This window comes from Theropithecus gelada, chromosome 4 (assembly GCF_003255815.1).
Source record: "Theropithecus gelada isolate Dixy chromosome 4, Tgel_1.0, whole genome shotgun sequence".
NCBI lineage: Eukaryota > Metazoa > Chordata > Mammalia > Primates > Cercopithecidae > Theropithecus > Theropithecus gelada.
Window position 1 is genome coordinate 125,565,965 of NC_037671.1, and position 13,319 is coordinate 125,579,283.

At 40.7% G+C, this 13,319-nt stretch overlaps 1 pseudogene across 1 annotated transcript; it reads right to left on the reverse strand.

Moving 5' to 3' along the window:
* Positions 1–778: 778 nt before the first annotated feature.
* Positions 779–1,450, reverse strand: LOC112623177 (annotated as a pseudogene). Its single transcript, XR_003119101.1, has one exon. The product of XR_003119101.1 is annotated as a 60S ribosomal protein L19 pseudogene (transcript).
* Between the last annotated feature and the right edge of the window lie 11,869 nt (positions 1,451–13,319).

A 13,319-nucleotide genomic window follows, 5' to 3' on the forward strand; every position in this document is an offset into this window, starting at 1 on the left:
CTAAAGCTAAGAAGCCCTTTACTGCTGGTGAAGAGTTGATCCTGCCTGCTGCTAAGGACATTTGTTGTGAACTTTTAGGAAAGGCTGCAGTTCAAAAGGTGGCAGGTGTTCCTCTTTTGTCTAGCACTGTAACTAGAGGAATTGATGAGATGGCAGAGGATATTGAGGCACAATTGTTAGAGAGGATTAATGAGTCACCGTGGGGCACAATCCAGGTTGATGAGTCTACCGATGTTGACAACAAGGCAGCAATCCTTGTTTATGTGTGATATATTTTTCAAGAGGATGTGCATGAGGATATGCTATGTGCTCTTTTGTTGCCAGTCAACACCCCAGCTGCAGAACTACTCAAGTCTTTGAATGATTACATACTGGGAAAACTAAATTGGTCGTTTTGTGTCAGTATATGCATGGATGGAGTGGCTGCCATCACTGGACGGCTTTCTGGTTTCACTACTCGGGTCAAAGAAGTCGCTTCTGAATGTGAGTCGACACACTGTGTCATCCACAGAGAAATGCTGGCTAGCCACAAAACGTCACCTGAACTTAACAACATTTTGCATGATGTGATTAAAATGATCAACCACATTAAAGTACATGCCCTTAACTCATGTCTGTTCATGTAGCTCTGCGAGGAGATGGACGCAGAGCACACACACCTTGTCATACACGGAAGTAAAATGCTTTCTAAAGGTAGATCGCTGGCCAGAGTTTTTGAATTAGGAGATTCCTTTAGAATCCAGAGATTTCTTTTTTTTTCTTTCTTTTTTTTTTTTAAAGGGTTGTTTTATTTTAATGGCTGATCTGTGTAGTCACGGAGGCCAGTATGTACAGACAAAGAGGGGAGCTTTTATTTCTTGGTCTCTTCCTCCTTGGACAAAGTCTTGATGATCTCCTCCTTCTTGGCCTGGAGGTGCTCTTCAGGCGCTTGCGTGCTTCCTTGGTCTTAGACCTGCGGGCCTCAGCCTGGTCAGCCAGGAGCTACTTGCGGGCCTTGTCTGCCTTCAGCTTGTGGCTGTGTTCCATGAGAATACGCTTGTTTTTGAACACATTCCCCTTCACCTTCAGGTACAGGCTGTGATACATGTGGCGATCAATCTTCTTAGACTCACGGTATCTTCTGAGCAGCCGGCGCAGAATCCTCATTCTCCTGATCCACGTGACCTTCTCTGGCATTCGGGCATTGGCTGTACCCTTCCGCTTACCTATGCCCATGTGCCTGCCCTTCCGGCGGGCCAAGGTATTTTTCCGGCATCGCGCCTGGGAATGGACCGTCACAGGCTTGCGGATGATCAGCCCATCCTTTGACCAGCTTTCGGATCTGCTGACGGGAGTTGGCATTGACGATTTCAATGGTCTCATTGGGGTCTCACCAGACCTTCTTCTTGCCACAGCGGAGGACACTAGAGGCGAGCCTCTTCTGAAGCCTGAGCATACCCATGGCTGCGGCCGCAGCAGCGAAAGGAAAGAGCTCCGAATCCAGAGATTTCTTTTAGAGAAACAGTCACCACTGGCAGCACATTTCGGTGACACAGAATGGGTTGCAGAACTTGCTTACTTGTGTGACATATTCAACTTGCTCAACAAACTCAATCTGCCACTTCAGGGGAGAAGGACAGCTGTGTTCAAGTCGGCAGATAAAGCGGCTGCATTGAAAGCCAAACTGGAATTATGAGGGTGACAAGTGAACACTGGGATTTCTGACATGTTTCAAACATTAGCAGAGACTGTGAAAGAGACAGAGCCAGGGCCTTCTTTCCCCCAGCTGAGGCATGATCACCTACCTCAGCGTTCAGAAGAGCTTGAGTGATATTTCCCAACCACAAAAGAACCCCGAACTGGGAAGGAATGAATCCGCGACCCATTTGTGAGTAAGCCTGGTGAATTGACTGCCTGTGCTAGAAGAGGATCAGCTGCTTGAAATGGCAAATGACAGTGGTTTTAAAAATGTGTTTGAGACAACTTCAAATCTCCAAATGTTCTGGATGAAAGTCCAGGTGGAATATCCTGAGGTTGCCACAAAAGCACTGAAAAGCCTGCTTCCATGTCCAACAACCTGTCTTTGTGAAGTAGGGTTTTCTGCAGTGACAGTGACCACAAAGAGATTACAGAGCAGCGTGGACATAAGTGACACACTTCAGGTGTCACTGTCTCCCGTCACCCCCATATGGGACTGTCTAGTTGCAGGAAAACAAGCTCAGGGCTCCCATGGATTCTACATCACTGATACACATCACCATTGTATAATTATTTTATTCTATATTATATTGTAATAATGATAGAAATGAGGCACACACACCTGTACTCCCAGTACTTTGGGAGATGGAGGCAGGCAGATCACTTTGAGGTCAGGAGTTTGAGACCAGCCTGGCCAATATGTTCAAATCCTGTCTCTACTAAAAATACAAAAAATTAGCCAAGCGTGGTGGTGTGCACCTGTAATCTCAGCTACTCAGGAGGCTGAGGCAGGAGAATCGCTTGAGCCCAGGAGGAGGAGGTCGCAGTGAGTGGAGATCACATCACTGTACTCCAGTCTGGGTGACAGAGGGAAATGCTGTCTTAAAAAATAAATAAATAAATAAATAAATAAATAAATAAATAAATAAATAAGTAAATAAATAAATAAATGCACAATAAATGTAATGCACTTGAATCATCCTGAAAGCATCCCCTCCTCCCCAGTCAGTGGGAAAATTGTCAGCCACAAAACTAGTCCCTGATGTCAAAAAGGTCGAGGACCACTGTTCTAGAGTATTCCTGACTATACGACACTCTATCAGGCAATTTCCCTTACAACAAGCACATAAGATTTATCTGGAAATATTTGGTCATGCTACTTTCCTGTTAAAGATCAGGGTTTTGCTAACATTGGTTTTGCGGGTTTGTACGACAGAGACAAGAAAGCACCGCCCCAGACACAGAGTGAAGACCTCCCTCTGGAATGAATCAAAAGAGTTGCCCTAGCGTGAGCACACACTGGGCCTCGTTTGGCTCTGGCTTCTTTGGGGGGTGCTTTTGCTTTGCTCCCTGACTGCAGGCAGAGTCCCCATCCATGCTGGTTGCTGTGTGCTCTGTTCTTAGAGGCCAAGTGCTGGAAATACACGCCATTCCTCACCTATGTGGGAGAATGTGCTCGCCAAGACAACACAGTGTTCAGACGGCACTGAGGAAAATTCTTTGGGTCTGAGTGATGGATGGAAGATGGAATGAGAAACAGGAGGTCGTGTGTATTCTAATTAGAAAGTACATGTTTTTTAAAAAAGTGGCACATCTTAATAGTCTCTTGAGGATTTATTTTTGACATGGATAATTAACTACAGTTTGAGCCAACTTATGTGTGATTTCTTTGTAGAATGTCTCCCATAGAGACTACAACTGCTGTTCTTGCGACTTGCCCTAACTTTACTTTCACACTGGGGAGAATGGTTTGAGAACTTTGCATATCCTCAAACCATATCTAAAGAACAATATTTTGTGAACTTAAATGCATAGGGACATGATTGCATATTGTTATTCAATACTCTGAGATTAAACAAAGGATACACAGATTATTTTAGTTAGAAATAGCCTGGTTTTTTCTTTTTCAAAAGAGCACAATTATACTGAAAGTATTAAAAAGCAAGAAGAAGTCGCATTAAAAAGTCTTGCATTAAGAACATTGTAAACACTCATGAAATACTAAGTATTTGTTATAATTTTTAGTTTACTATACTACCAGAAGTCAAATTGTATGCTTAATTGTATGCGTAATTGTATGCTTCAGTTTTTGGTTTTGAAAACATGGCCACTGTGTGTACGTAAGTTTTGCAAGAAATTTATTTAGTGTGATGGCCTAAGTCTTAATGAGTTGTTTCCTATACCACGTTTCATTTCTGCATTAGCACTATAATGGATAAGTACATTAAATGTGCTCATATAAGTTCTGCTTTTTTTTTTTCTTTGAGACAGGGTCTCCCTCTATCTATCAGGCTGGAGTTGAGACCACAGCTCACCGCAGCTTTAATCTCCTGGGCTCAAGCGATTCTGTCACCTCACGCTCCTGAGTAGCTGGGACTACAGGTACGCATCGCCATGCTCAGCTAATTTTTAAATTTTCGTTTTGTAGCAACGAAGTTTCGCCATGTTGCCCAAGCTAGTCTCAAACTCCTGAGCTCAAGCGATCCTCCCTCCTCGGCCTTCCAAAGTGCTGAGATTCAGGTGTCAGCCACTGCCCATGGCCAAGTTTCTCCCCTCCTATCTATGCCTTGCTCCTATTTAGTTTAGTTTCTTTTCACAAAACGAATATTTTCTCCTCCTGTTTCTCTTTTACTAACTTATCTCCTGCATCTTTCCAAATTTTTCTGCCACATCTTCGTATTCTATTTCTATTATAGATATGGACTCAAAAAGATCCGCCAGGACCTTGAGCAAGCATGATGATCATAGCTAGCATAGCTCACTCAGTCTGTGTGAGGGATTGTCCCTAATAATGCATTCCTAATTTATCTCTGCAGTAACCCATTGAGACAGGTGCTGTTACTATGTGCATTTTTACAGAGCAGAAACAGTGGGGCCTCCAGGAGGCAGCATATTCCAGAATTCCAGATGTGAACTTCAGAAACCTAGGGAGGAAAGAGGAAAATCAACAGGTCGATTTTTTGCCATAAATGTCTTCCCATAGCTATTTTTCAACACAACAACCTTGATGGGATAGATGTTGGAAGCTCTATGTTCATAGTCTGGAGTTTGAAGGTTTCAGATGCTTGCCACACTTACATATCCAGCGGAATGTGGAAATTAAAACTCAGACAAGTCTGTTTCAAAAGTCCATGGTTGTTTCTGTACGTCATGCCCAGGATATTCACAGCTAGTTACTGCCTAACGTGGTCTCTCACCACTAGTGTGACTAAATCAAAGTTACATTGTTGGGTTCATCTGGATTATTTTAGCATCATTTCTACACTATTCTTAAACAATACCACTCTTTAAAATATGACAATATATGTTTCAGACACTATGACACCTGACTCAACTGCTCAAAACTTAACACACATCTAGGTTTAAAATACTATTTTGAAAAGGCATCATTTTTTTATTATCATAAATTAATGTCATGGATAACACATTTGAAAACAATTTCCAGTGGATGACATTGAACTTCACTGAAAAGATTTTAAGTATTCTGAAGATGTGATAGAATCATATTTCCTGGAGAACTTTCCAACTTCATGTAAGTGTAGCCACAGGATTTGACCACTGGTTTCTCTGTGAGTGTTCAGCCCAGGTGCCAGTACCACAGGGGTAGCTCTGCCGCCCAGTGCCGGAGGCTGGGCTGTGTTCTGTTTATGAGATGTGAGGTCAAAGTCCCTGACTGCTCACACAGTGCTTTCTGTCTGGCTAACTGAAAGTTGGGTGGATATAAGATTCTCCCATCAGAACAAATCTGTGGCATTGGTGTGAATATTTTGCCCCATGTCACGGTGACATTTCATAAAGAGTTTGGATGGAACTTTCAGAAAAAAAATGCAGCTAGTTAGTGGTCATTAAAGTGGGTTTTCCATATGTTTCCAGAGCAGCTTTTAGGTTCCACTACTTTTAATTAGATGCAACTGGCAGTTTTAATCATCATGCTGGGGTAGTGGGGTGGCCTTAGATCAAGAATGTCAAGGCAAGGGTGATATATGAATCTTGCTTATTGCAGTCCTGACTCTGAGCACGTTCCCTCCTGATGAGGCAAACAGGCAGTGCGTGTGTTCTTGCAGGCCTGGCTGTTCATGAAGTTCATGGGTCTGACCTGAGGGCTCCTAAGGCAAATAGATAGTTCCATGGCTTGCAAAGGTAACTATCCACAAGTAAATAGTGGTTCTCCTGTTCTGCCACCTTATTTTGGATGCTTTATCAGATGAAAGAAAAACCTTCCAAAAAACTGAATTCATGGAAAGCGAATGTAAAGATGTAGTGAGGGTGGATAAGGTAGGGTGCAGGGTATGGAGAGAGGATACCTGACCAGCGCCTGGGCTGAAGCCTTTCCTCCAGCCTGAATTCTATGGCAACTATGAATGGTAAATATGAAGTCCTAAAAATACACATCACGACATAGATGTATTGCCCTCAATAGTTCCCATATCTTGATATATTTGGGAGAAGCCAAACAGCTTAATTGTTACGAGTTAAACATTAAGCTGTGTTCTATTTGCAGTCATTGGTTGGGGTTGAATTTGACTGCAATGGTTGCAGTCATTGGTTGGGCTTGACTATGCACTCACCTGAATCCAAAGTTGATGAGTTTCCATGACATGATGATTTCCTATGACATGTTTTTCTAAGTCCAAAGTACAGCGGCAGCTGCAGAGTTAATGATAGGAAGCTCTCAGGGTAATAGGATGGACACACATTGAACTTCAATGACCAGGACCCAAGGCTCTGCTGCTCTCTCTGCCTCCCACCATCCTTGGCTGCCCACCTCTACCCATTCTTCACAGCCCTTTCTCGTCCTAGTTCCTCCAAAAACCTTCGCATGACCTTGGGAATTTACAGCTCCCACTACTACAACTGCACTTGAATTCCTTTGCCTCCTATGTGAAAACCTTTTTCTTTTAAGTAACAACATCAGGTTTAGAAACTCCTGAGCTGTGTTTCTGACCTGCAAAAATAATTGGTTTCATCACATAGTGTTTTAAAAATAACTTGAATTTAAACCCTTTTCCCAGATAGGCCCCACTAATGCCTTGGAGTATCTTCCTGGTCATGAAAATATAAAAATTAACACCTTTTAATATGTAGTGTAATCTGTGGGGCAAAAAATTCTTCTTTCACTTCAAACTGTGATCCTATTCTTCAGTTGAAACTCCTGTTATCAGTTTCTCAGGTATGTTCTATTTTGAGCATTTCTTTAAAAATTGTATATATAAGGTTTTGCCTTTTGATCCAGTTTGAGAGACTGTCTTTGAAATATGAGATTAGTTCAATTGCATTTATTGTTGTGAAAGATATTCTTAGTATTCATTTTATCATGACTTTTACTTACATTTACTATTTTTATTTCTTATTTACAACTTGTTTTTCACTAAACTAATCCCTGTTTTTATTGTTTTATGTGTATAGGCTAGTAAACTGGACGTTTGTATTTTATTTAGGCAGTTACTTTTATTACTATCCATTTATACTTTATATTTTATCCCTTTACACTTAAACAACAATTTAGCTGAACAGAAAAATTCACTGGCCGTATGCTGAATTTTCTTCTCTCTTTGAGAATCTGTAGACATTGCTCAGCTGACGTGTGGGAAGGAATGCTGCTAGGAATCATTCCGGGACCACAGGTATTCTTCTCTTACAGGTGACTTAGCCTGTTTTGTCTGGATGTCAAAAGGTTTTTTTCTTTGTCATTGCTTCTCAGTAATTTCTCAGTAACTTGTGGATTGTTCTCTGTCAATCTTTAATGGCAACAGTGGACTTTTCTATCTAAAGAGCAAGCTTTTATTTCTTTATTTATAACTTGTAGCTTATTTCTTTACAATTTAGAGCTTGACATTCTGTTCTGTGCTCTTTGTTCTCCCTTTGGGAATATCCGTTCTGCATCTGCTGGATCTTGGCATGTCAGCTGAATGCATCCTTTTTACCCTTACTTCTTCAAATGATTATTCTTTCCCACTTTGCTTGCTTTTCTTAATTGAGTTCTAAACTTCTTCCACTGTGTTTTAAGCAGTTTTCCTCTCGCCCACCACTCTCTTCTGAATTTCTGTCTGTATTGTGGATGAATCGATAATAGTTTGAGCAGTCTCTTTGACCATGAATGGAAGCCATGGGGTCAGGTTGACAGAGAAGGAACACAGAAAGACCTGGGCCCCTGACATCATCATGGATATTTCATACAAGCCTTGAACTGGCTCCTCCAAGACTTCTACATCAGAGAAAATCAAACTTCAATCTGTTTAATCTGCTGTCATTTGAGTTTTCCATTTTACCTAGTAATATATGTCTCTCACCTGATATAACATCATGCATTGTAATTTATATTACTTACTTGTGGGCATTTATCTTATTTATAATATCTTGCCACAAAGCATTCCTAAGAAAAGTAAAAGAAGATTTAGATACATGAAAAGATGTATTATGTTTATTAATTAGAAGACAATATTATTAAGATGTCATTTCCCTTCAAATTGATCTATAGATTCAATTCTACTCCAATCAAATCCCAGCAGGCTTTTTTTGACAGATGTTGAGAAGCTAATTCTGAACTCTAACTGGAAATGCAAACAACCTAATATAGGCAAAATGACATCATGTGATGGTCACTTTACATATACACACATTATTATATGTATGCACACATACATGTTCGTATATGTATACCCATATACATATTCACAAATACACATATACACTTACATATTTATATATGTATACACATATACACACAACACATACTTATGTTTTCATATGCATATACATACACACATATATACATTTATATACATATACATAGGTATACATATTCATATATGTATACACACATTTACATATCAATATTGGGATACATGCACACATACATATTCATATATATGCACATATTTGTGTATTTATATATGTATACATACACAATACATCTACTCATATATACACATATAAACACATATAAATACACCATACATGTACACATACATATGTACTCATTTATGTATATATACAGATATACATATTTATATATGTAGAATACACATATATACACACATATGCATATTTATATACACACAAACATACATACACACATATGCAAGTAAGTATACATACACAATATACATATGCATTCTAATAGACACATACATACACATATATACATAGATGCATTTATATATGTATACATGTACAATATATACTGACATATATATACTCACAATTCACACACATACTATACATATTCATGTACGTATGTTCACATATATTTTTAATTCCTATTACAACCTTGTCAAGAGCTTCCTAACCCATTTTGCCAATGAGGAAAACACCTTTCTCAGAATTTGCTCACTAGGGATGCATAATTAATATTAATTAACAGATAATCTCACAAATAATTATGCTAAGTATAAGAAACCAGACAATAAAAAGTACAGTGTATTATTATAATTAGATAAAATTATGTAAAATACAAACTAAAATTCCGTTAAGAAACCACATCTGCAGTCACTTGCAGGATGGGAGATAGGGAGGGAGAGATACATTGGGGGGCACGAGGAAATGCTGGCATCCTGATCTCCCACTTCTGTAAGTCCAGAGCTCCCCTTCAGAAGATATTCATGCAGCAGCATGTCTGAGTATTCTGGTGACACAAGGGCTTGGCTCCTGAGCCTGTAGGAGTGCAGCCTGGTGCAGCCCCTGAGGTTGGCAGACCCTGGAGACCCACAAAGTTCCCCTCCTGAAGGGCTCCTGGGACTGAGAGTCCGGTCTGCTCCTTGGCTGCCCTGCCCTGTGGCCTCCTTTCTCTCCCTTCGGACTTGGCAGGTGTCACGTCCCACTGCCTTCCTAGCCAGGACTCAGCTGCCTGACTTTCAGTTCTGTGTCCCACAGTGTCCCTTGGAATTTTGGGGAAAACTTTGCTGGTTCATGCCATGTCCTCTTCCCGCAACATTCTTCCTCCCACAGACAGTCCGAGGAGCTGTTTCATGGAGACATGGTGCAAGAAAACCTTTATGTTTTATTTCTAAATGGTTTACCCTCCTTCATTCCTATTAGAAATGTGGTGGGTTAGACATGAAGTCATGAGAAGACTGACTTGACTCAGCTGTTTTAGGAAGGTGCCACTTTTCACACAGCTGTGACTCTGGCAAGACTTCCTACCTAAGGGGAGGAGGTAGAAAATGGATGCAAGTAACTAGAGAAACAACGGCAGCGTGGGTCCCAAGGCCTGCCGCCTTGAGGAAAGCACTGGAGGGGCTGAGCTCAGGGACAACACAGGTCCGTTGCTCTTGGAATTCCCACTTGCCCCAGGAATTGCCCCTGGATCCCCCAGAAGCTCTCCGGCATGAAGTCCTCTGCACTTCCTACTGCAAATGTGCAAATGTCCCGCAGCCCGGGGGCAGTCATTTCTCTCCAGCCCCAGTCACTCCTGCTGCCACGGTGACCTGGAGGTATCGCTGCCATGGAGGCAGCTGCAGCTCTCTGTTCTCCTTGGTAAAGTGACACTGGCGGCCCCATCTCCAACTGAACTCTTTGTTCAGGATGCTCAGGAAGCGAAGCTCGCTCTGCCTGCTGTGGGACCAGACACTCCAGCAGTCAGAGGGGTGCTGCTGCAAGAAAGGAACAAGATATGAGGGGGATGAGGAGAGGGACGATGTGGGGTGTGAAGAATGACACCAGGTCTGTTGGGAGCAAGAAGGGAGATGGAGGCACCTGCCACCGAGAGAGAGAAGATGAGAGGAGAACACATTTGGGGCTAGAATGAGACAATTTTAGATGTGTGAAGCTGGATGTAGCTGTGTGATTTTCAGATGGATTTGTAAAGTAATCACTTAAAGAGGCCTGAGTTGCATATACACATTCAGGAATCACTGGGACATAAATGGGCCATAAAGTCAAAGAATGGGTGAATCTCTTAGGCAGAGTCTGAGGCTGTGCAGAAAACAGGGCTCACTTTTGCAGATTGGAGAGAGGAAAGGAGCCACCAGCACAGGAGAGAAAGGGAAGGGCCATTGGACCATTGGAAGGGAAAAAGTAGTGGATAAACTGAGACAAGAGAAGAGACAGGACGTCAAAGGAGAGAGGAATCCACTGCGAGCAAAATGCTGGTCTTGAGGTGAGGACTGATGTGTGTGTGGCAGCGAATCAGTGAGGATCGTTGTTAAAGAACACTGGCTGCAAAAGGCTCCACTTTCTCCCGTTTAGTCTCAATCATCTGCAAATCGGTTGTTCCTAGCCATCGCGCTCCCTCACAGGATTTTACTGCATGTTCAGTGTCAGCATTGAGATCCAGGAGGCCACATTCACCTGAGGCTGCTTGGCCTACCACCAGTCCCCATCCTCTGGAGACCAAAAAGCAGTTCATAAAAGCTGGCTGGACGCTAAGGCTATTCCTGGTACATTTTCCCTTAAGGTAAGCGGACTGGCTATTTCCAGCACCTGGGTCCACCACCGTTTCTTTGCTGTTAATCTGGTTCAGTCCATACACACCTATGGTGTGGAAGAGTCGTGTAGATTTCTGTCTTATGTCACACAAAGAGAGAATCAAGAAGAAAGTAACAGTCTCCATAGGAATGCAGAGAAATTGGAAATGTCTGGGAAAAAGACGATGCGCGGTTGCTAGGGACGGGCTACTGTTTTCCGTGTAAGCTATGAGTCACCAGTGCTGACAAAATGTTCACGGTGGTGTGCAGAGTCCAACAAGAGAGTCTCACCGCACATTCCTGAATGGGCAGATGGCATCTCCCTGTAAAAATGAGAACGGCTCTAGTCACGGAACACACAGTCGTTGGAGGATTTTACTTCTTTGTAAAATCCTTCAACTCTAAAACTCTTGGACTCCCTTTGTGCAGTAAATGAAGGTACTAACACTGTCAAGTCTTTCAACGCAGTAGCTTTAATCCTGGGACCATAGATGGGTTCCAGGGATTCACAGACTCAGGAAATGGGTTGCAACAATTTTTATTGCCCTTTTTTTGGTGTATTTTCCTTTTATATGAAAATTTCAAAGAATTATGTAATAAACACCTGACTATGACGAAGTTTAAAAAGTGAAATGTTGCAAGTATAGTTGAAATCTCTACTGTACACCTCTCTCATTGTGTTCTCTGCACTTATGATGGCAGAAAACCATTCTCTTGAATTGGGTGTTCATTTCCATTCAATAGCTATGTTTTCACAACATACATATTTTTACCAAAGTTATTATGGTACTTTAGTTTTATATTGCATAATCTTAGATTTACAAAAATAGCACAGGGTTCCCATATATCCTTCACCAGCTTACCCTCATATTAACAACTCACATAACCATGATAGCAATCAAAATCTGGAAATTAACATTGGAAAAATATTGTAGAGCTTTTTCAAAAATTAGAATAAGGTCTATTGCATAGACCTTATTCAAATTTTTTCAGCCCAACAAAATATCTTATATAGATCATTTTATATTAACACACAAAGATCTACCAAATCTTCACTGTGTACATATATGAATTTTACTAGTAGAATATTTTCCTAGAATTGGAAATTCTGGGCCAAAGGGTATATGCATATTAAATTTAATAAAAACTACAAAATTGACCCTGAAAGAGGCTGTACCAATTTGCACAACCCATTTCAGCATACAGAATACCTTCTTAACTACACTCTCGTCAGCACTATCACTAGACATTACCATTGATAGGTGAAAAATAAGTGCTTTATTGACATAATATTCACATACAATACATTAATCCCCTTTACATGTTCAATTCAGCGGTTTTTAGTATATTCAAGGTTGTGCAACCAGCACTGCTATCTAATGCTAGGTTATTTTCATCAATTCTTACACACTAGCAATCACTCCCCATTCCATCTTCTCTTATCCCCTGGAAACCACAAATCTGTCTTCTGTGTTTATAGAGTTGCCTATTCTGGACATTTTAAATAAATGGAATCATACAGTATGTGGTATTTTGTCATTGGCTTTTCTCACGTAACGTAATGTTTTCAGAATTCATCCAAATTGCAGTGTGTATCAGTATTTCATTCATTTTTATTTTCCATTTCACTGTATGGATTCCATGTTTTCTTTTCCCATTCATCCTCCAATGGACATTTTGGTTGTTTCTACCTTTTGGCTTTTTGGAATAATACTGCTGTAGACATTTGCATACAAGTTTTTATGTGGATATTTATTTTCACTTCTCTTGAATATATTCTTAAGAATTGCTGGGTCATATAGTGACTGCATATTTAATGTTTTGAAGAACTGCCAAAATGCTTCCAAAGTTGCTGCATCATTTTACAATCCCTTCAGCAATGTATGAGGGTTCTAATGTATCTATATCCTCACCAACAATTGTTATTGTGTTAAAAACTTTTTTAGCCATCCTAGCAGATGTGAAGCAGTATATCATTATGGTTTTGTTTGCACTTCCTTATTGATTAATTTTTCATGTGCTTATTGGCTCTTTCTATATTTTATTTGGAAAATGCCTGTTCAAATCCTTTGGCCACTTAAAAAAATGGACTACCTTTTATTGTTGAGTTGTTAGAGTTCTTCATATATTCTAGATACAAATCTCTTATGCAGTACATGATTTGCAAATGTTTCTCCCATTTTGTAGGTTATCTGTCCATGTTTTTGGTGATGTCTTTGGATGCCTAATGTTTTAAAT